This window comes from Adiantum capillus-veneris, chromosome 12, assembly GCF_014529385.1.
Source record: "Adiantum capillus-veneris isolate H3 chromosome 12, ASM1452938v2, whole genome shotgun sequence".
In the NCBI taxonomy this organism is placed as follows: domain Eukaryota; kingdom Viridiplantae; phylum Streptophyta; class Polypodiopsida; order Polypodiales; family Pteridaceae; genus Adiantum; species Adiantum capillus-veneris.
Window position 1 is genome coordinate 136,910,512 of NC_140942.1, and position 25,210 is coordinate 136,935,721.

The 25,210-nt window shown below is 42.7% G+C and overlaps 1 pseudogene; it reads left to right on the forward strand.

Annotated features, from left to right (window-relative positions):
• The first annotated feature begins 1,567 nt into the window (after positions 1–1,567).
• Positions 1,568–4,436, forward strand: LOC147446567 (uncharacterized; annotated as a pseudogene).
• Positions 4,437–25,210: the final 20,774 nt, after the last annotated feature.

Genomic DNA, 25,210 nt, shown 5'->3' on the forward strand with positions numbered 1-25,210 from the left:
CTTTTTGTGCTTTCTTAAGAGCACCACATTTGGCATGAATATCGACCACGACAGCTCCAAGCACAACATCTTTTTTCAACATCAGCATCTTTGTGATTTTTTGTACCCACATCAGCATCTTGGCATAGATCCACATGCCTTCATGATGCATGCATAGGTGATTGCCAACTGGAGAGATACACTTGCTTTGCATCCGCTGAAAATGGCATAGAGCTTTTTGACCCCGCTCTTGTCATGTGTATCCCGCTATTAGTGCATTCCAAGAGGTGACATTCCGGACAGGAAGCTCCTAAAGCAATTTTTGTGATTTCTTAAGCACACCACATTTGGCATACATATCGACCAAGATAGTGGCAAGCACGACAGCCTTTTTCACGAGCCTCTGACTAACAATATAATTGTGAATTTTTGTACCCATATTAGCATCTTGCAAAGAGCCAGATGCCTTCAAGATGCATGCGTAGGTGATTGAATTTGGAGAGAGACCCCCGCTTCGCATCTGGTAGAGAATTTTGGCCCTGCCCCTATGGGTCAAATCTTGCAACCAATGCATTCCAAGAGTCCACACCCCCGACAGAAAGCTCTTCGAGCAATTGCATAGAGCCACATGCCTTCAAAATGTAAGCATAGCCTTCAAGAACAAAGTATAACGGACTAAATCTGGAGAGATACAATTGCTTTGCATCCACTGAAAACATCCAAGAGCTTTCGAGCCCTGCTCTTGTTGCGCGTAGCCCGCAATCAATGCATTCCAAGAAACGACATTCTGGACAAGAAGCTCCTCAAGCACTTTTTGTTCTTTCTCAAAAGCACCACATTTGGCATACATCCAAGATAGTGCCAAGCACAATATCTTTTTACAACATCCTTTGACTAACATTATAATTGTGAATTTTTGTGCCCATATTAGCATTTTGCGTAGAGCCACATGCCTTCAAGATGCATGCGTAGGTCATTGCATCTAGAGAGAGGCGCTTTCTCCAGTAGGTCAAATCTTGCAATAATGCATTCCAAGAGTCCACACTCTAGATAGGAAGCTGAAAACAGCCTAGAGATTTTTGGCCGTGCTCCTGTGGTGCATATCTCGTGACCAGTGGATTCCAAGAGATGCCATTCCCATCATTCAATGTATCTGACATGCAACGTTACCGGTAAAATGGTAATCAAGAACATGCCAAGGTCGTATAAAAGCACTCCAACAGACTTTGTATGTTGAGAAACCCTCACTTTTCACGTGGTTAAAATACGGAGATCTGCCTTGCCACAACCATGTCAATCAACATGCTCCAAAAGGTGACAATTCGTAGAGAAAGCTCATCTAGAACTTTTTGTAGTTGCGTGAGGGCACCACATTCAGCATACATATTGATCAAATCACCGTTAAGCATGACATTCCCCTCCAACAGCCGTGACTAGCAATAACATCATGGATTCTCAAACCCATGTGAAGGTCTTGCATAAGGTGACCAACTTTCAAGATGCAAGCATGGGTGAATTCAGTTGGAATTGATTTGTGTTGCGAGTATTGCTTCTTCCCTAGAGTTGTTAGCGGATTTTTTGCCTCTCTATGGAGATGGCCTTTGAAGATGGCCTCATTAAAGGCGCGTTTCAATGTGGACATGGCATTTTTATGTTTCGAAAGAGCTATGCGCCGTTTGCTGGCATGTTATGACGGATGGAGCAGCGGAGAACAGGGATATGAATGGGATACAGTGCAAGATGCCATGCAAGCTTTGACGCAAACACGTTCCAAAATCATGGAGATGTACCATCAGGATGTAGATGCGATGCAGATTGAGGGTAAAAGAACGAGAAAGGTACTCGAAGGAAAGAAAACAAACATGGAGGACGAACTCCATCGGCAAGAGCAGGTGATAACCAGGTTTTTCGAGAATGTGTCTCTTATGCATGATAACCTGACCAAAGAAGCAGCACAAGCAAAGAAGAGGTGAATACGAATGCATCTTGTGGGGACTAAATGAGAGGAGATGATGATCAGTTTTTTGAGGTTGAAATGGAGGAACAATATTTGACCGAGAAATGCGATGTTCCTGAACGAAGGGGTTATTCTTGATGACGGTGGTAAAACGGATGTGGATACTTGTGGTAATTCTTATGCTTCCCGGGATGAGGAATTGATGGCTTGCAAGCCAGATGTGGTGGATGAAGATTGCTTGAGAGAGAGCCATGTTGATGAGCACCCAACGGGCCCTGTTCCTCTTCTTTACCCTTGTGTTTGGGGAGTGCAAGAATGCATGGGGACGTTGAATTTGGAGAAGGTTGACATGCCTCGTACAGTGAAATCGAATGAGGAAGTTTTAGAGGAGTGCCAGGTGGGCCGTGACGACTCCCACCCCTCACATGATTGGGGGACGCAAGCGTATGCGAAAATGTGTGATTTGAAAACCAAGGACATGCTGGTGTCTGGTGTGAAAATATTAGGTGTGTTGGAATTGTGGGAAGATATGGCCGAGCAGGATGTAAGGTCAGAGATGGTGGATGCGCTTCTAGGCCATGAAACAGGGTCGCTCTCCTCGGAGAGGGGGATACTCCCTGAGTCGGTTGAGAGACTTGAAACTTCGATGATGAGGTTCGAACCAGGTGTGAGACCAGATGCAAGTGAAGAAGTGGGGATTCGGGTCAAGTCACCTGATCCTAATCAAAGCAATAAGGAGCAATTGGAATTGCTAGGCAAGATGCTTGACATTTATGGTACTCGGGATGAGCATGAGGCTGAACCCTGTTCAGCCCCAGACTTGATGAAGGAACAACAGGAAAACCCGTGAATTTCTTTTATACTGCATGGGGAGTTCTGCTCGAGGTAAAGCGTGACTAGATAGAGTATGTGTGGGATTAATGAACACGGTATTGAGGGCATCGATGCGAGTGGTCGCGAATGGAAGTAAGACAACGAAGTACAGCTGGGAATGTGGCGAGTCAAGTATGTGTATTGAGGTTGATGAAATATACCAGAATCGAGGTCTTGCAAAGATCCATTCTGTGGGGTTGGTGTGGATGCAACAAGTGTTGGTACGCACCTATGTAACTAGCAACAGCTGGTCCTCAGTGGAGACGCACATAAGTAACTCGAGGTTAGCTTTTTGGAGAGACTGTGCTTGCCAGTGGGCGATAGAAAAGTTCTTCAAAGATGTGTGGTTATGCGGGTTTTGGGAAATAGAACCCGGAGGCCCGGGGAGCCTTGTGCCATTGCAATGGAACTGGTTGCATTGTGGAAGCAGGTTGAAAGATGAAGCCGAGATGTGTGGTGCTAAAGAATGGGGGTTGCAGACCTTACATTGGTGGTTATGGTAAGGGGGCCAAAGCCCCTCGTCGAGTCTCAAGTAAAGTACTCGTGGTATGTATCCAGATTGAGTGCTCTTGGGTTTGCGGATGGCAGCTAGGGTGGTTATCCCTTTTGGTGAGTAAAACCAACGGACATGCAAAGACTGGGACTGAGAGAGCCATGTTGAGGATCGATGTACGCGAGGATGTATTGAAGTTTGACAAAGGAAGTCTTGGGGTTGGAACAGTAACCCCTCGAGGACGGTTATGCGGGAAGGACAAAGGGCAAGGTAGCCTCGTATGGGACCCAGGAGAAGGTACCCAACGTTGGGATGCTTTTGAATATGGAATGACCCACACGTGCGGAGGTGCAAAGTTAACAGTACAGTGGAACGCGCTTGGTCGATGCAAGGCTAAGCCAGCGGAGTTAGAGCCGTTGGCTGATTTTAGTAGGCTCATTGTGGGAAGACGTATGTTATACCTAATGGATCAACGGGGGCTGATTCAAATGCAAGTCTCAGATGGCCACTAGATTCCCCCAGGATGGGGCGGATGACAAGAGGATGCAAGATGGGTAAAGTGTGCTCGATACAAGACTAGACCTACAAAGCAGCAAGGAACACAATTGGATGGTCAGCGATGTACCGCCATAAGGATATATCGGGCTGAGTCGGGGGGGCTAGCGAGCAACTAAGATGCGTGGTGAGATATGTGGGCATGAGTGGGACAACATGTCGAGAGAGGAAAAGGATGGCCGATGGATTCCCCCTCGTCAAAGAGGGCTGAGCAATGAGTGAGAGCACTAGATGAGTGCGCGTGGAAATAACCAGTGTGGTAGAGGGCAGATCACGACGATCATGCGATGTACAAAAAGGGATGGTAGAATTTTTGGTGATTATTACGAACCATGCGTTGTGTCGCTCAAAGATGCACGGGAGGAAGAGATTGCTGATGTAATGCAAGAACCATATTACAAGAGGGCAGGCTCCAGTGAGCACCAGCCCGCGTTTCATTCGAGTTGTTTTGTTTGGCGAGTGAATTGGGCTAGATTCACGACAGCAAGATGCGAGGTCGATGATGATAATGGGTATGCTTGGCGAGTGATGTTGCACTTGTTTCTGCTCATTCGGTGGTGCTCACTTTGTATCCTCTGAAAAAGGCCTAGAGCTTTCTGTCCCTACTCCTGTTGTGTGTATCCTGCAATCAGTTCATGTTGTTACAAACAGTAAGCTCCTCAAGCACATTTTGTGCTTGCTCAAGTGTCCCACATTTGGCATACATATCGACTAAGGCAATGCCAAGCACACCATCTCTTTTCAAGGGCATCTTGCATAGAGCCACATGCTCGCAAGTTACACACATAGGCCGTTGTTGGGAACCTGCGAACTGCTTGTGGAGAAGATCAAGTTGCTGCTGAGAGCTCTCTCTCTCTCTCTCTCTCTCTCTCTCTCTCTCTCTCTCTCAAAGAGTGGCCAGAGACAAACCTGCAGACAAAGCTCCGAGATGCTTCTGGGAACCTACGAACTGCTTGTGGAGAAGATCGAATTGCTATTGAGAGCAACGCTTTTGACGCCATAGTTTTTTTTAGAGCTTTTCATTGCATTGGTTTTTTTAAAGAAGAGAGCAGCTACGCCACGTGGGTTAACGAGAGGGCAGGGATTTGGTATTGGCTCCTACGCTAACGAAGTAAATATCAATCTCACTGCCAAGAGAGCATCTCTTCAATGCTTTGAGTGTGGATGTGCGCGTATGTCGCACGTGTCAATGCAAGGAACTTGCCGATACACCGTGTGCAAGCCACAAATGGCTCCAAGCACACAACAAGCCTAAACTAGTAAGCTCAAAGATGGCGATGGTGTATCACTCACCGCTCTACGCTTGCTGTTGTGGAGGATTCCTCGCCGCGAAGAAGAGGGAGATGCCACTATGCCGCGCTCAACTGCCTCGCCGCCATCGTGCTGCCGCAATGCTCGATCGCACACACACTCTCTCTCTCTCTCTCTCACTCTCTCTCTCACGCATACACAACACACACACACACACAAGAAGGAGATGATGATGAAGAAGAAGGAGATGGAGAAAGAGAACTCTTCAATTGCACAAATGAGAGAATGAGTGAATTTTAGGTTTAGTTGACTTTTATATGAGCTCGCCCCATTCACACTTGGGCGTCCATGCTTAGCCAATTAATCCCTTGAATGTTCCAGTTAGAGTGCGCCTCTCATCGGCGATCACTCTTACCCTTTTCCTATTGGACCGACAAGCCCGGTACCTGACTCTACCAAGTAAATAATACAACGTCCGTTGTAGGTGATATGGTGTCCGTGAGTCGGGAGGGTTAACATGCCCCCCTTCCTGATGTAGATTCCGTCCTCGAAAGCTATTGAGTTGAAGCTCGTTCGTCAAGGTGGAAGAGCATTTGAGATGAATGTCCTTAGTCTTCTTCAGTCACTGCAAAATCAAACAACATCGGCACAGTAATTGCATTCTCATATAGAATTAAAAAGCATATGCAGTTTAGGCAGACAATGTGATTGGTAATAGAATTTTAAACCATTTGTCAGCAATAAAGATTAAATTGCAATATAATCAAATGCATAAACAAATGTAAAGGTAAAAAATTAAACAAGTATGGGGCCGCTAATTTAACGGTCGAAAGACACTAGAGATCGACTATTAATACCATGGGTAAGCTTCTTAATTTTCTCTGGTCAATTAAGTTGTTTAATTGCAAGAGCCAAGTATTTCATGTTCGAGGGCTGACTAGTGTTGAAGATGATGAAACAGGAAACAGAAGGAAGACAACAACTCAGAGTAGGAAGAAGATGGAGAAGGAGAAGACACAGAGCTTGCGTACGAGATCTCTGTAGTCTCTCTCTCTCTCTCTGTATTAGAATAATAGTGTATACAAACTCAGAGCTACAAAGATTATATGAAACCCTAAGAGATAAGGTGTCCTTTCACACCAAATGTCCAGGGGGAAAACCCACTGGGAGAAAAGTGCCCCTGGTGAAGCGCGTATACACACTAACACTACTACATGTCTACAAATCCTCCCTGTAGTGATAGTGTGAATCCGTACAAGGTAGCAGATCATCATGTGTATGAGAGTAAGCCCAAAGCTTTTCGGAAAGCTTCAAACTTTTCTCGTGATAACGCCTTCATAAATAGATCTGCAATGTTATCCTGTGTAGGACAGTAATTTAGTGTGATCTCCCCTGCATGTAGCCTTTCCCTGACATAGTGGTAGTGAACCTCTATGTGCTTTGTTCTTGCATGAAATACTGGATTCCTTGCAACCGCCATAGCACTCTGACTGTCAGTGAAAATGGTAGTGGGTGCCTGTTGACACTCACAAAGATCTGCCAATAACCTACGTATCCATACACAATCAACTGTTGCCGTGAAAGCTGCCCTATACTCAGCTTCACAAGTTGATGTAGCCACTGTGGGTTGCTTCTTGATTAGCCAAGATATACATGCATTTCCCAAGAAAAAACAATTGCCACTTGTGGAATGTCGTGTGTCAAAATCACCAGCCCAATCTGAATCGCTATAACCAAGAAGCTGCATAGAACTGTGCTTTCCATACATATCCCCCCTTGGAAAGAACATGGCAAGATTAGGGGTACCTCAAAGGTAACGAAGTATGCGCTTCACAGCCTGCCAATGATGCATACCTGGGCTGTGCATAAATATGCTTGCTTGTGAAACCCCAAATTGAATGTTTGGACGAGTGTTGCCTGCCAAATATATCAAGCAACCAACGGCTGCTGCATAAGTATGTACATCAAAAGGTTCTCTAGCATCGTGCATGCTCAACTTTGATCCAGTTTCTACGGGTGTAGAGATTGGCTTACAATTTTGCATACCAAACTTGTCCAAAATTTTATGCAAATATTTTGCCTACAACATGTATATGCCATCCTCTGATTGCACAAACTGAATACCCAAGTAATAATGTAGCAAACCAAGATCAGACATCTCAAAGGTTTTTCTCAAAGCATCTTTAAACGCTTCAATTTCATCTGCAGTATTGCCTGTAAGAAGCATATCATCCACATAAAGTGTTAGCATAATGAGAACTCCATCTCTCTTTTTGACATACAAAGTACTTTCTGTTGGACTATTCTGAAATCCCTGGCCAATCAAATAAGTATGTATCTTCTCATACCATGCTCTTGGAGCCTGTTTGAGACCATACAAAGCTTTACGCAATCTACATACCTTTTGCTCTTGACCTTTTACAACAAAACCACTTGGTTGACTTACATAAACTTCTTCCTGCAAATCACCATTCAAAAAAGCAGTTTTGATATCCAACTGATGCACTTTCCAACCATGATGAGCAGCAATTGCAACTAGTGATCTAACTGTGGACGCACGAGAAGTAGGAGCAAAGGTTTCATCATAATCTATGCCTTTCTGTTGCACATAGCCTTTTGCCACAAGCCTTGCTTTGTACCTGTCAACAGTACCATCTTGTTTCCTTTTTACCTTAAAAACCCACTTTGTACCAACAGGCTTTTTACCTGTAGGCAAGTCCACTAGATCCCATGTATGATTCTTATGAATAGAATCAATTTCTTGCTGCATAGCATCTTTCCACTGAACACACTCTAAAGCTTGTTCAAACGAATCAGGCTCATCTGCATCACAAAGAGTGCTAAAGCAAGCCAAATCTACTTGCTCTCTGCCAAAAGTAGTACCAGCACGTGTTTTTCGTGGCAACGGTGCATCCAACTTGCTATCCTGCAAAGTTTCTGAACCCATTTAGGCAAGGTTCTTTCTTCCCTGAGAACTTCTTGCTCTTCACGCACAATTTCCTGTACATCATGAGGTGTCACATGCTGATCAAAAGATTGATCAAGATTATCAACCTGTTGTGATTCTTGATTCTCCACAAAAGAAGGAAGCAAACCTTCAAATACATCATGTGTCTGCATATGAGGTACATCAAAAGCAACCATAGGTTGAGCAGTAGTTTCTGCAAAAATTACATCACGACTTTCAAAAATCTTGTTTGTAGCAGGATTGTAAAGTCTATAACCTTTACTTCCACTACTGTACCCCACAAATATACATTTGATTGCCTTATCATCAAGCTTCCCACGTAACTGCTGAGGGATGTGAGCATAAGCAAGACAACCAAAAACACGAAGATAACTGACTGAAGGTTTTCTGTCATACCAAGCTTCATATGGAGTAATGGTCTTCAAGGCACGAGTAGGACACCTGTTCAAAACATGTGCTGCACAAGCAACTGCCTCCATCCATAGCTTATGAGGCAAACTCTTATCCTTGAGCATACATCTAGCCGTCTCCATTAAAGACCCGTTCTTCCTTTCTGCAACACCATTTTGTTGTGGTGTGTATGGCATAGTGCATTGGTGTTTAATGAATTTCTTTCCCAAAAAATCCTTAAATGCACCTGACATGTATTCACCTCCTCGATCGGTACGAAGAGTCTGTACTTTGCAACCTGTTTCATTTTCAACCATGGCGACATAATGTTGAAAAACTGCAAACACATCTGACTTTGCTTTGAGTGGATACACCCAAAAAAACCTGGAAAAGTCATCAATGAAGGTCACAAAATAAAGGCTGTTTCCTATAGATGGCGTCCTCATAGGACCACATACATCACTGTGTACAAGCTGCAACTTTCGTGTCGCTCTAACTGAACCATCCTGCGAAAATGCAAATCTGTGCATCTTTCCAAGAACGCAACCTTCATATACATGTCTTGGTGGCATCTCCAATAAAGACAAATCATGCACCATATTATGACGTTGTAAAGTCATCAAACTGCCATAACTAACATGCCCAAATCTAGCATGCCACAACTCAGCATCCTGCATGGCCTGAGTCTTTGTTTCTGCAATACATACCTGAATCTGCTTTTCATAACGATCTAGCACAAATAGTCCATTTTCCAGCGTACCTGTAGTGATAAGAGAATAACCATTCTCTCGATCTCGTACAACATATCTGACATCCTAAAAAATGACCCGAAGACCATTTTTTGCAAGAGAGGATACATACAACAAATTCTTCTTGATCCCTGGAACATATAAGACATCTGGCAAGCATAAATTTGAACCATCTGAAATGGTAATCAAAATCCTACCAACGCCTTTGATTGGATAAGAAGCATTATTTACACATGTCACCTTCTTTCCTGCTGGAGCTGCATCCAATGAACAAAACAAATCCTTCCTTGAAGTAATATGCCTGGATGCACCACTATCAAAGTACCAAATCATTTGTGTCTTGTCAACACTGTAAGCAAAAAAATCTGAACATACTACAAAAGCATAAGAATCCTGCACAAAGTTTGCAGACTCTTCTTTAGCTGTAGAAGAATCACCAGAAGCTGAAACAACCAAACTTGACTCTTTCTTCTTTTCTTTAGCAATTCGCTTTTTACACTCACTAATGTAGTGACCAGGTTTCTTGCAGTAGTGACATTTACCTTTCTTCTTGGACTTGTCGGAATCACCTTTAGACTTCTCTGAAGACTGTCTTGCACCAGACTTGGAGTGATGAGCACTCTCTTTACCCTTGTTTTTGTTCTGTACAACAAGAGCATGATCCATACCATCCACCTGTAAAGACTTGTTCTTACGTGATTGATCCTCCTGCAATAGCAAAGCCACTAACTCTTCAAAATGAAGAGGCTCAGGATTAGCTTGCAAAGACAGAGTCAAAGAAGTATGAAAAGTCAAATAAGATGGTGGTAGTGAATTGAGTGTTTTGGAAACCAAGTCCTTCTCTGGAATCACTTCATCAATGCTAAGCAATTGCTCTTTAAGATCCCTGATTTTTGTAAGATGCTCGACGATATCGTCACCTTCGTCCATCTGTATTTTGTCAAGTTGTTTCTTCAAAAACTCTATTCTGGCAGCGTTTCTTCCTCCAAACATAGCTTGCAGAGTGTTCCAAGCATCCTCAGAAGTTCTGCAAGATCTGATATGTGGTGTGATTGTCCTCTTTATGGTTAAGGCAATCACAGCCATAGCTTGTGCATCTTTAGTATCCCATCTCTTTTGCTCTGGAGTGACTTGTGAGGGTCCTGCACCAACAGCTGCACCACGACCAGGCGTGGCAGGTGCAATGCTACCTGGACGAACTTCATCTCCAGATACATAATCCCACAATCCTTTACCAACCAAAACATTTTTGGCCATAAAAGACCAAAGAGAATAGTTGGTACCATCCAATTTGTCTTCGGATGTAAACGGACCAAAAATCTCTTTCTCCGTAGATTGAGCCATACTGTGGATGCACACAAGAGAGCAAAAGAACCTCCAAGAGATTCACAAATCTCCTCTACAATGCAAGCAAAACTCTACACAAAATCTCAGCACAAAGCTAAGACAAGCTGCTTCCCAAAAGAACTGTTTACCTGAAGAAAATCTGTCAAAAAGCACACCCTCTTGATCTAAACGCCTCCGAAAAGTAACTTCTGCTACGCTGCTCAGAACAAAATTTTGAGGGCTCGAACGGCTTCGAAAGGGGGGTAAAACCCTAGGTCACCTGTTCAGAATACTCTCGGAACGTCGAGGATGCTCCCACGAGCAAATTTTCCGAAAACTGCTTGAAAACTGCGATTGCGCGCACGGACGCGAAAATGCAAGTAGAGGCTCTGGAAATCACCTTGCTCTGATACCAATTGTTGAAGATGATGAAACAGGAAACAGAAAGAAGACAACAACTCAGAGTAGGAAGAAGATGGAGAAGGAGAAGACACAGAGCTTGCGTACGAGATCTCTGTAGTCTCTCTCTCTGTATTAGAATAATAGTGTATACAAACTCAGAGCTACAAAGCTTATATGAAACCCTAAGAGATAAGGTGTCCTTTCACACCAGATGTCCAGGGGGAAAAACCCAGTGGGAGAAAAGTGCCCCTGGTGAAGCGCGTATACACACTAACACTACTACATGTCTACAACTAGAGGCTATACCTAAAAGACCTTGTAGTTAAGCTACAATAAAAGGAATTTCTCATAAAATCATCGCCTGATTGACCTTTTCTTTGACCCCCCAAAGTCTTTTCACAGTGATTCAATTTTGATGTGTGTGCTTATTTTGTATGCCTTGGGTTTTTTGCTTTTCAAGGAAAAGCGCCCACACTAGGAACCTCTAGGGCTCTAGTACCATAGGCGATACATGTGAGTGAAGTAGCAAATCAAGCTGAGATTTCTCTTTCAGCTTAAGATTTTACATTGTGGCACTTTGATTTTTTGTTTGTTCATTTTAAGCATTTTAATTTTGTAACTTTGGGGGGTCATATAACACTGTTACCCTTCCCAAGCTCATCACACTAGTAAACTCCCTTTATAATACTTAAGCTAAAGGTTAATAGGGACTAAGCCCACTAGAAATCCCTAGTACATTTCACACAATGCTGCCTAAATTGGATTAAGAACCTAAGTAACCATTGATTATTAGGAAGGAATTCCCTATGGTATTAAGAGAAGATCTCTAACACCTAGCTTGGTCAAACTAGCTTAGTCGGAATGCTTGATTTTTAGACCTAGACAAGTGATTATGACAAAAAAATTACATTGAATTTAATGTTTGGTACTAAGCAAATGTGTTGAATATTATGCTACCAATCACAATTAAAGTAGACAAACATGGATGCAAAAAGATAAGGGGCAATGCTAATAGACAAGAAACACCTGTTTGCGTTCATAATCGTGCTTGATTTGAAAAGTGGATGAGAGAAAGATCCCATGAAGGTCCAAATCCTAACAACAGCAACACGTTCTTGTACACACTAAGAAACACAAAGAATACCTCTAGGAGGCATATCAGTGGGAAAAGGTACCAACACTTATTGAACAAAAAAAAAAAACATAAGGAACCCTAACCTAATTATTTGCACTCTCCCTAGAGAGGAATAGGATATTGTAGAGATTGGGGGAAAATCCTAAGGCTAAACCCCTATCTTCATCGTCGAGATAAACAAAGTCATCATCCATGAGACCATATGTGCCATCTGTGTAGTCATCTAAATCTTCTTGTTCATCATAGGTACCCATATTTACTAAGAAGGTAACTAGACGCCTATAGTCATCTTCGTCAAAAGGGTAGGCTTGTGCAATGGGAGAAACGCTCTCTACTAAGTATGGGTCAGTCGTGGTCAAGAGACGTATCAACCATTCTTACTCTTCGAAATTCCTCTCACATGCTAGCGTGCGTACCTACCAAATCCCATTCACATGCAAGCACCGGAAAGACCATGTGAAACATTTGTGAAAAGTAACGAGGGTACCTCTCACCCAAGGCAAGAGTGGATGACTCTAGCGTACTAGCCATATCTGTACACGCAAATAGATGATGGTTAGAGTGCAAATATTACAAGGGTCGTGTTCTTGTGCATAATGTGTTTTTATGATTTTGTATTATGGCTCTTGATCTTTTACTTTTTTATCTTGTTTTTGTGAGTATAAGGCTTTATATATACATTCCCTAAGACTGGAGATTAAGAGGTCAGGGAGGAAGGTTGAGAGGGAAGCAAGTGAATGATGGATGTCAGCAAACACTCCCCCCTTCCTTGGGTAGATCATACCTTTTGGAATGATGTCGTCACCTTTTGAAACCAATTATTCCAAGTTGTTATGGGTGAAGGCTTTAACCAATAGTTTTCGACCGCCCTATGCGTTTCATCTAGTTGCAAGGGTGGTAAGGTAGTCTCCCATGATTTTATTTGCAACATTGTTGTAGGTGGTGAACTTACAACAGGAGGTGCAAACTCTTTCTTGCTTGTATGGATATGTACAATGGTAGGTGGAGGTTGTGTTGAAGCTTCTATTTCCGTATAGGAACTACACGAAGAGCAAGAAGCTTCATTTGATTTCGATGTCCCTGAGCTAGGTGGAACAAATCGTTCTTTCTTTGGTACCCAAACTAGCTCGGGAGCAGGTGTGTTGCATTCTGTGATTTTTTTCTTTCCGCGATCTTCAATTTGTTTTGGAGCCACAGGATTGAGCTCACATGGGGCCGGTGACAAGTAAGAGCACATTTTACGTTTTGGCACCCAGATTTGATCATTTCCTTCATAGTAGCCTTGGGCTTCCAATAGTCTTTTAGGAATCCAACGCAACGTTTCTTTACATTTCTTGGGGCGAATGGGACGTCTCTTACCAAGCGCTTGTCTGTTAGCACTAGCTATGGTTGCTAAAGAAGCTTTAGGGACCCACTTGTATGTTTTCTTTGTTATATTGTGATGGCTCTTGTGTGTCTCAAGCTTTATTTCAGCTACATCAGTTGAAGCTCTAGAGAGTTGGGCTATGGGGACATATGGCTCAACCTCTTGGACATGCAATGTTTTGGGTTTTATTTCCTTAAGAGGCAATATCTTAGGGACTATGGCTTGAGTGGCAGGGCTAAGAGTTGATTTCTGTGTTGTGACACCCCCTATCCCCCAATCAATAGTGCATTTGGTCTCTATCATCCACATGCGTCCTAGGTTTATATTACCCTCCATAGTTCGAACAAGCATGACCAAAAGGTCTTGAGCTACAACCCCATTGTCATAACTGACAGAAGTGTGCCAGATTCCAAAAACCGAAGTTGACACCCTTGACTTGGATAATACTCTCAGATAGAGGTGGCTTCCCTAATTGACACCACACCCCATATGATAGCAGATTATGTTTAGCACCTGTGTCCAATAAGGCGTTATATATCACTTTTCCATAGGTGCTGTTTAGCTCAATAGGGTATCATAGAAGTGTGTCAGAGTCCAACCAATCCTTGTCAGTTTCAACGTGGAATGCATGTGTGACTCCAAGGTTAGCCTCTCGTTTTCATCTTATGAGTTGTTGTCGCTCCTTAGCCTCCGCTTGAGCTTGTATCTTCTTCAATTATGTTTGTGCCTTGGCTTCTTTTTTTGTATGGATGGCACGTAGCTCCTCTTGGCTTAAAGGATCATAGTATCTTTTAAATTTTCTCCCATTAAGGAATCCAATGGTTTCAACTCCATCAAGAGTCTCCACACGAATGGTTCCTTGTGGGGTGATCTCACATACTCTATATGGTCCTTTTACCGCATATTTCAACTTTTTCTTTTCGTTACGCACTCCATACATAAGGACTTTATCACCAACATTGATATCTTTGTTCTTTAGATGACGGTCAAACCATTTCTTCCTCCTATCTTTCTCCACAAGTGCATTTTGCACAGCTAATTGCCTCTCTTCGTCTAGCCTTTCAAGGATATATAATCGCTCAACTAAGGGGTTACCATCCCAACCTTCTTGAGAAGCCACTCGAAGACTAGGAACGACAAACTCCCATGGCATAACCGCTTCTTGGCCATACACCATCTTGAATGGTGTGCAGTTAATGGCAACTTTGTATGCAGTACGATAAGCCCATAGAGCTGATGTAAGATTTAAACCCCAATCTGTGTGATGAGCTTCCATCGTTTTGGTTAAGATAGAGATTAAGGTCTTATTGGTGCTCTTAGCTTGGCTATTTGCTTGTGGATAATAAGGTGTGGACTTATGGTGAGCTATCATAAAGTTGGTAGCGAGTTCTTTTATTACTCCATTTATAAAATGAGTACCATTGTCACTCACAATCTCAAAGGGACAACCAAATCTTGTAATAATGTTCTCAAAGAGAAACTTGGCAGTTGACCTTGCATCGGCCTTACGTGTTGCCCTGGCTTTCGCCCACTTTGTCACATAGTCAGTGGCAACGATAATATATCGAGATTGAGTGCTACGAGCTTCCGGACTAATTGGGCTTACAAAGTCCAAACCCATTTTTCAAATGGTTGAGTCACTTTAATAGGGTGTAAGGGAATCCTATTCTTTCGTTGTGTGATCTTGTAACGTTGGCATTCATCACATCCTTTTGCAAAAAGTGATGCATCGTTAAATAAGGTTGGCCACCAATAACCTAATTGCAACACCTTTCTAGCTGTTAGTTCCCCTGAGAAATTTCCTCTGGCTATACCCATGTGGGCTTCTTGCAGTATGTATAAATACTCATCCTCACGGGCACAACGTCTAAGAATATCATCCTTCCCTAGCCTGTAGAGAGTTCTTGCAATGAGAGAGTAAGGTTCACAATCAATTAACTAGAAAGTTCACAATCTTCTCACTCCATTCAGGTATGGTTTCGACTAGGAATAGAGAAGTATCGGGCAACTCATCATCGACTTCAGTAGGGGCTTCACCATTGGGTATGCGAGACAAATGATCCGCCATGACATGTCTTTTACCAGGTCTCACCACAACGATAAAATCAAACTCAAGAGAATTAACAACCATCGTGTAATTCTTCCCGTGGAACAAGGTTTATTTACTAGATACAACAAGGCTTGATGATCAACATAGAACACAAACTTGTTGGCCACAAGGTAGTAGCGAAATTTCTTCACTGCATAAATCATACCTAAACCTTCTCGCTCTGTAGTGGTGTAGTTTCTCTTGGCATCATTCAATTGACGACTTGTAAAGCTAATGGGGTAGGCCAGTTTATGTTCTCCTGGTTGAGCTAGAACACACCCAATAGCAAAGTTCGATGCATCAATATGCACATGGAAAATTACATTCCAATCTGGCACTCGTAGAATAGGAGCACTAGTCAAGGTCTTTTTCAATGACTCATAAGCATGGTCACACCCCGTAGTCCATTGGAACTCATTAAGAAGCTTGTACAAAGGACGAGCTATCTCGACAAAGTTTAAAATAAATCGTCGGTAATAACCAACATGGCCATGAACCTTTGAACTCCTTTATAGTTTGTAGGTGGTGGCAATTCAACAATAGCTTTAATTTTGCTCTCATTTGTGGAAATCCCATTTTTGGACACTAAAATGACTCCATGTTTAACCCAAAATTGGCATTTGAAAGGGTTTAAGGAGATGCGATACAATCTATACTTCTCAAACACTTTTTGTAAGCATGATAGATGTTCTTTCCAAGAGGAATAAACACAAAGGTCATCTAAGAAAGCTTCACAAAACTCCCTTAAATATTCTCTAAAAGCAATGTTTATTAATCTTTGAAAGGTAGCAAGGGCATTGGTTAAGCCAAAAGCCATAACACGAAATGCGAACACTCCAAATTTGGTTATAAAAGCTGTTTTAGCTTAGTTCTCCAACGTAATTGTGGTTTGATTGTAGCCAGAGTACCCCTCTAAAAAGCTATAAGCTTCCTTCCCTACAACTCTTTCAAGCACATGTTCTGAATATGGCAAGGGGTAATGGTCCCTCCTAGTGGCGGCATTGACCTTCTTGAGATCCACGCACACTCTGAGTTTCCCATTCTTCTTTGGCAGAATCACTATCGGAGACACCCATTCTGAGTGCTCAATAGGGTATATGAATCCGCATTCCACAAGATTTTCAATCTCTTCTTGAACGATTTTTGCATATTTAGGATTCATTGGGTAGGGTCGTTGCTGAACTGGTTTAGCCATGCTATTCATGGGGATTGTGTGTTGCACCATGGAAGGTGGAACACCTTTCATATCATGATATGTCCAGGCAAATATATCCCTGAATTCCTTGAGAAGTTCTTTAAGTACACACTCCTCAGTCTCTGTCAGATCTTGGGCAATGAAAATAGGTTTGGACTCTTCTCCTGAGTCTGCTAACTCTATTTTCTTAATTATCGCTGGACCATCATAGACTCCATTGCTCCCATCGATAGGTTTTCTTTGAGCCTTTGTATACACAACCTTACGTTCCTTTGTGGTATAGGATTTGAAATGTTCAGGTGTAGGATGTAAGTTTGTGGGGTCTTGTTGTTCTGTGGACTGTGATTTCAGTTCTGATTCCTTTTGTTGTTGAGCTAACTCTCGATTTTGTCGTCTCCTTACGGTACGACTCAACTTTGGCTTCTCTGTAGCCTCTAGTTGTGCGATGTCAATGGGTTGTGGACTACACCACATAACTCTTTGAAGGTATTCACCTCAATTATCTACCAACTTCCGATGAGCATCACATGCCCCTATATAATTAAGCCATTCTGCGGTAGATTTCTTTTCATTTATTCTAGCACGCGCATTTGCTCGATATCGTCGCCTCTTATATCGCTTACTCTTCTTGTTTAATTTTTGATTACAACAGATCTCTAGTGAAGAGTCACTAGATGAATCACTACTTGTGTCTTCTGCTCCCTTGGATAGATTGTCATCTAGGGTACCACTGGGCCTTGAATGGTTTGTCCCCACATCTGCACTAAGATTTAACTCAGATTCTTCGTCCTCAGAGTCAATTTCAATTGATGATTCTGACCCCAAATCGTGTGGGCTATAGTCTTGTGAGGCACTACTGGTTCCAATGCCAGTCAAACTTTCATCTTGTAGGTCATCAAAAGCTATATGCATTACTTCTAGCATATTTAAGGGTACGAGTGGTGGCATTTCATCCCCCTCAGGTGTTACCCAAGTTGTCCCCCTGTTTCCCCAAGTGTCTATGGTTGCTGCTAGGTGGACCCAATCCACATTGTCCGACTCAGTCATCCCAGGTAGTACATCCATATAAGGAGAATCTTCCCTAACATCAGTGTCCGCTTTACACGTGTAACAATACTGCAACGGGGCCGAGTGAACTGTGGTGTCAAATCTATGATCAATTATAAACCTGTTTCCTAGAGGATGTGCTCGACCAGTTACAAGATCCACTCGAATGACAGAATCTTGGAACTGCAAGTAAACATGGTTTTAGACCATTCATGCACCATTTTTGCTTCCCTCATGAAAGGACGTCCTAAGATCATCTCCAATGCCATAGTGTGTTTGGAGAAATCCATAACAATGAAGGTAATCCTTATTTTATGTCCAAAGACCTTGATGTTGAGATCTTCTAGCATCCCAATAGGTTTAACAATAGACCCATTGGCCATCTTCACTACTATGGTTGTAGTCGCAAGGTGAGGTAGTTTCCCAGTAGTTTTTATTCACAAAGCTAACCCCAGCGCCACCATCAAGGATTTCCTTCATAGTTAATCCCTTAGTAGTGCTTGGTATGGTCGCATTGGATTCATCACCCTCAAAGTATTGTCCCAACTTGTTAACATGTATTTCTATAACAAAGTTCTCATCTAGGTTGGGTTGTGGATCTAAGTGTTCCTCGTCTATTGCATCTCCTCAGCTCCATCCATCTGGGCAAATTGTGGTAGCCCAAACTTCAGTTCTCCATTGAAGAAGGCTTGAAGAGCTGAGACTAGCTCAGGGTCTTTATATAGTTTGGACATGATGGTGGTTCTAACTTCTGAAGACATGAAATCCATCAATTTGGCAATGTTTAACGAAAGCTTTTGGACTTCAGTCCCGAAGCCCTTGGGTTCCACGTTGGGTACGATGTTGTGCCATGTGGTGGCCCAAAGTTCATATGTGTGGCCCTAGGCATAGCAGACGTCGGATGTGACATGCTAATGCTAGCCGGTATGGTCCCATGGAAATAAGAACTTGGGTGTTGTGGTTGTGGAGCATAGGTAGTTGAAACAATGGGAGGGGTAGGGATTACATGAGTGCGATGACCCATAGGTGCATACGATTGGTACACACTTGTAGGTACTATTGCAGGCATTGAGCTACCATGTAGCGGTGCTTTACTAACAAATGAGGTCCATGGCGTGTTTCTTGGCATGCCCATCATTGGGGTAGGCATGGTAGCCGTGGTGTCATCAAGGGAAAGATGAGCTAGACTTGGAAAGGTAAAGCTATCACTTGTGGGCTCAGATTGCACTGAGATGCGTGGCGAAACAACATATGGGGGATCCATCGGACTTACCGTGGGAGTCTTCATTTGGGATAAGGTTGGTTGTTTAGCCTTTCCTGTATCCAAGAATCTCATGAGACCCGTTGAAGGCATGTTGATCCCCTTGTTCTGTCTCTCTAACTCAATGACCCTATGGATGACCTCACAAACTCTTTGTTGTGATCCTCCACACTAATAGCACCCATTGTGGATTGTAGGACATCTAACCAACCCACGTGATAGGTGTGACCTGTGTATAGATCGGTTAGAGTTTCTGTTTGTAGTTCGTACTCCCAGTTCTCATTTAAGAACGCTCCATCTAGGATTGAGGTGCTAGGGGTGTCCTTTGAGCTAGATGCAATGTTGCTTTCTAGGGGTTGGCCCTTAGCGGTTGCTAAGTCAGGAGCACTTGATTGCTCTCTTAGCAAGGATAATGACATAGGGGCGTTCGCTTTTAACTCTCTTCGTTGCTCCGCCTTGCATAAACTCTCGATTTCCTTTTCCCTTGCTGCAAAGATATATCGCTCAACCTCTTGCACTTCGGCAAGGCTTCTACCATCGGCTAATATGACTTCGGAGGGAAATAACTCTGAAGAGTTAGAAGGTGCAGTGAATGAAGTATTCATGTGCACATTCTCTAAGGGTATACGGTCTAACGTTGGTCATGATTGGAGAATTTACTTCCCCACCCCCCTCATTTACATCATTAGCTCCATGTTCGGAGCGAGTGGCTCTACTAAAGGTTTCCTTCAAGTGGCTAAGCACGCTCGGCCCAGACCACGGGCCCATGGCATGCATGTCTTGGCTTGAGCTATCGAGATTAGGCATTGGAAAACCCTCTATGACGTTGTAGTCAGAGGAAGAGTCACTAGCCGCTATGTTCGGGTCTTGGTTTGTACTACCTTGGGTCCCCGCCGAGGGCTCAGAACCTAAGGTAGGTGGATAATGAGAACTCGCGTAAGTCGAAATTCTCTCTACTTGCTCCGTCTCTAGCACACAACCAGAGCGCAGATGCATGTGCCTTTGGCACCCTTCAAACGTCGGCGAATAGCCTCGAAGATTAACCGCTTATCTTTTTTAGACGTCCGTTTTCACTCGTTTTTTTATGTTTTTTAATATTTTTGAATGATCGGTTTTTTGATTAAAGTGTGTGATAGCTCAAAACGAGCGTATCACTCAGAGGGTCACGGTGTGCTTTACAACACAACGTTCGGTCACCTGAAGCTCCGTTGGTCCTCAAAAAAGCCGAATTTTAGCTACGTGTGAAGCTAAAATACGTAATAAAGGACGACTGAGGCCTAAGCCTGAGCGTGAGCTTGGGCTTGGGTCTGGGAGACCGATCCGGTCCTACCTTTAAAAATGTTTTTTAAAAAATTTATTTTTTATATATATATATATATATATATATATATATATATATATATATATATATATATATATATATATATATATTAAGGATAAGGTCGTCGCTACAGCACACACACTCTACCTAGCTACTTCCAACTAATACACCTACTGTTACACACTAACACACTCTATTAGCTCTCACAGATCTACTTCCTACTTACTGTACATTACATTACACAGAACTAACAACCTTAATACTAACACCTTATACAAAGAAAAAACACAGTACCTTTGAAAACTCCATTAACAAAAAAATACACAGTAGTAACACAAAATCCTTCTTCTCAACACACACACCCTCCTTCCTTACCTTTACTACGATTGAAATTGCACCACAAAAGAAGCACAGAGTGCCATTCAAGCTTAGTGTATGGCATTCCCCAACAGCGGCGCCAAAAATGTGCGTGTATGTCGCACGTGTCAATGCAAGGAACTTGCCGATACACCGTGTGCAAGCCACAAATGGCTCCAAGCACGCAACAAGCCTAAACTAGTAAGCTCAAAGATGGCGATGGTGTGTCACTCACCGCTCTACGCTTGCTGTCGTGGAGGATTCCTCGCCGCAAAGAAGAGGGAGACGCTGCTACGCTACACTTAGCCGCCTCGAGGTCGTCGTGCCATTGTAATGCTCGATCGCACACACACACTCTCTCTCTCTCACGCATACACACACACACACACACACACACACACACACACACACAAGGAGATGAAGAAGAAGAAGATGGAGGTGGAGCAAGAGCACTCTTCAATTGCACAAATGAGAGAATGAGTGAATTTTAGGTTTAGTTGACTTTTATATGAGCTCGCCCCATTCACACTTGGGCGCCCATGCTTAGCCAACTAATCCCTTGAATGTTCCAATTAGAGTGCGCCTCTCATCGGCGATCACTCTTACCCTTTTTCTATTGGACCGACAAGCCCGGTACCTGACTCTACCAAGTAAATAATACAACATCTGTCGTAGGTGATATGGTATCCGCGAGCCGTGAGGGTTAACAGTGGAGGTCCACATCGTGTAGCTGAGTGTCCTATGAGACTACAAAAGAATGCCACACTAGTGTATACCAATCAAGGGAGCCATCTACAATGCCGATACTCATGTGTAATCAATGTGGCATAGATCATTTGATTGCCCAATGTCCTAATAATTCGAATGCACCAAGGATCACGTCATTAAATTTAATTGAGATTACTGAGGTGCCATCACAAAGTACATTGATGGTACCAGTAAATGTACTCACATGATCGATGCTCCAAAAGCAAAATTATATTCTTGAAGAAAGAGACATGGCATCAATCGCCCAATCCAAGAAGAAGAAGAAAACACGAAGGAAGAGATAAAAAAAGGTAATAAAGTCAAACCCTAGTTCAAACACTAACATAGGGACTGGTGACGACCTCGTGTATATGAACGATGCTGAAAATGATTCTGATTCAGTTGAGACCATGGAGACTATTAGAAAAGAAAAAGAAAGGAGGATCATGATGAGCCACAATGGACACAACCCATGGAATATACGAAGAAGATCAAAACTTACTCAAACCCTATAGAGGAGATCGATCGAGTTAAGCAATTAAGGAGTTTGGTAGATGAGACCCAAGGGAGCTAGAATCTACACCTAGGAAGATCCAAATTGCAGACACAATGTTTCCTACACAAAATCAACCTCACAAAGACCATAGACCACTAGCCATACCTAGTGTCATCCAAGAAGAAAGTGACTTTAAGTCATTGGGAAGTGGGCGTACTTCCTTCTTCTTGGAGAGAATGCTTACAGAGGGATTACCTGACCCTGTTGAAGAAATGGAGATTCCATCTTCCCCATGTCAAGAAACTGAAGCCCAAAAAGTTCAGTTAAATGTTTCCAAATTGATGGATTTCATGGCTTTAGAAGTTAGAACCACCATCATGTCTAAACTATATGGAGACCCTGAGCTATTCCTAGCTCTTGGAGCTTTCCTCAATGGAGAACTGAACGTCGGGCTACCACAATTTGCACCGATAGATAGGTCTAATGAAGTGCCAGTAGAGGAGAAAGCCTTATATTTACAACCCAACATGGATGAGAACTCTGCTGTTGAAATAACTGCCAACAAGTTGGGACAAAATTTGAAGGTGATGAATACAATGCGACCTTACCAATCACTACCAAAGTATTAACTGTGAAGGGAATCCTTGATGGGGGCATTGAGGTTAGCATTGTAACTAAAAATTGTTGGGATTCTATGGGGAGATCTCACCTTGGAACTACAAACATAGCGGTAAAGATGGCCAATGGAACCATCGATAAACCTATTAGGATGCTAGAAGATCTCAAGATCAAGGTCCTTGGACATAAGGTAAGGCACACCTTCATTGTTATGGATTTTTCCGAGCACATTATGTCATCTGAGATGATATTAGGATGTCCTTTCATGAGGGAAGCAAAAATGGTGCATGTCTGGTCTAAAAACCATGTCTACTTAAAGTTCCAGGACTCTGTCATTCGAGTTGATCTTGTGACTGGTCAAGCACATCCTCTAGGAAAAAAAATTAAAATTAACCATTGATTTGACACCACAATTCACTCAGCACCATTGCAGTACTGTTACACGTGTAAAAAGGACATGGATGTTGCGGAAGATTCCTCTTATATGGATGTTCTACCTGGAATGGCTGAGTCTGACAACGTGGACTGAGTCCACCTAGTGGCAACCATACACACTTTGGGAAATAGAGGGACGCCTTGGGTAGCACATGAGGGGGAGGAAGTTCCACAACTCGTACCTTTAAATATGATAGGAGCAATACATATAGCTTCTGATGACCTACAAAATGAAGGCTTGACTGACAGTGGAACCAGTAGAGTCTCAGAAGACTCTAGCCTACACAATTTGAAGTCGGAATCATTGGTCAAAATTGACTATGTGGACAATAATCTGAGTTAAATATTGGTTCAAGTGAGGGGACAAACCATTCAAGGTCCAGTGGTACCCTAGATGACAATCTATCCTGGAGAGGAAAAGACACGAGTAGCGATTCATCTAGCAACTTTGCACTAGAGACCTGCCATAATAAAAAATTAGACTAGAGGAGTAAGCGATAAGAGGCGACGATATAGAGCAAATGTACGTGCTAGGATAAATGAAAAGAAATTTACCACAGAATGGCTCAGTTATATGGGGGCATGTGATGCTCATCGAAAGTTGGTATATAATTGGGCTGAATACCTTCAAAGCATCATGTGGTGCAACCCACAACCCATTGACATTGCATAGTTAGAGGCCTCTAAGGCGAAATACAAAGCGGTGTAAGGTCAACCGCTAAGTTTCTCTTTGAGAACATTATTACGCAATTTGGTTGTCCCTTTGAAATTGTGAGTGATAATGGCACTCATTTTATAAATGAAGTGATAAAGGAACTCACAACATGCTTCATGATATCCCACCATGAGTCGACACCTTATTATCCACAAGAAAAGGGCCAAGCTAAGAGTACTAACAAGACTTTAATTTCTATTTTGACCAAGACTGTAGAGGCTCATCGCACAAATTGGGATTTGAAGCTAACATCAACTCTATGGGCTTATCATATTGCGTACAAAGTGGCTATTAATTGTACACCATTCAAGATGGTATATGGCCAAGAAGCAGTCATGCCATGGGAGTTTGTCATTCCTAGTCTTTGAGTAGCTTCACAAGAAGGTTGGGATGGTAACCCTTTAGTTGAGTGTTTATATATCCTTGAGCGGTTAGATGAAGAGAGACAATTGGTTGTGTGAAATGCACTTGTGGAGAAAGATAGGCAAAAGAAATGGTTTGATCGTCATTTAAAGAATAAGGATATCAAGGTTGGGGATAAAGTTCTTATGTATGGAGTGTGTAACGAGAAGAAAAAGCTGAAATATGTAGAAAAAGGACCATATAGAGTATGCAAAATCACACCACAAGGTACCATTCATGTGGAAACCCTTGATGGAGTGGAAACCATTGGATTCCTCAATGTGAGTAAATTTAAAAGATACTATGATCCCTTAGTCCAAGAGGAGCTATGTGCCATTCATCACAAAAAGGTAGCCAAGGCACAAGTAGAATTGAAAAGGGTACAAGCTCAAGCCGAGGCTCAAGAGCGACAACAACGTATTAGGCGCCAACGAGAGTCCAAACTGGGAGTTACACATGCATTTCAAGTTGAATTAGAGGACGATTTGGTAGATTCTGACCCACCTCTACGATACTCCATCGAGTTAAGTAGCACCTATGGGAAAGTGCTATATAAAGCTTTATTGGACACAGGAGCTAAACATAATGTGTTATCCTATGGACTGTGGTGTCAGTTAGGAAAGCAGTCTTTATCCGAAAGTACCATCCAAGTCAAGGGTATTAACAAGAAGAAAACTACTGGCTTTGGAAACTTGCACACTTCTATTACTTATGACAACGGGACCATGGCTCAAAGCTTTTTGGTCATGCTTGCGGGTGCTATGGAGGGCAACATAAACCTAGGATGTAAGTGGATGTCTGCAACCAAGTGTACTACCGATTAGGAAACGGGGAGTATCATGACACAGAAACAAACTCTAGCCCTGCCACTCAAGTAACAATCCCTGAGTTATTGCCTCTTGAGGGAAAAGAGAATGGAACATTGCATATTAAAGAGGTTGAAACATCTATCCCTATGGCACAACCCCTTAGAGCTTCAACTTCCGTGATTGAATTAAAGAATGAGGCATCCAAGACTCAGCGTGATTTGTCAAGGGCAACATACAAATGGGTTCCTAAAGCTTCATTAACAACCACTTTTGA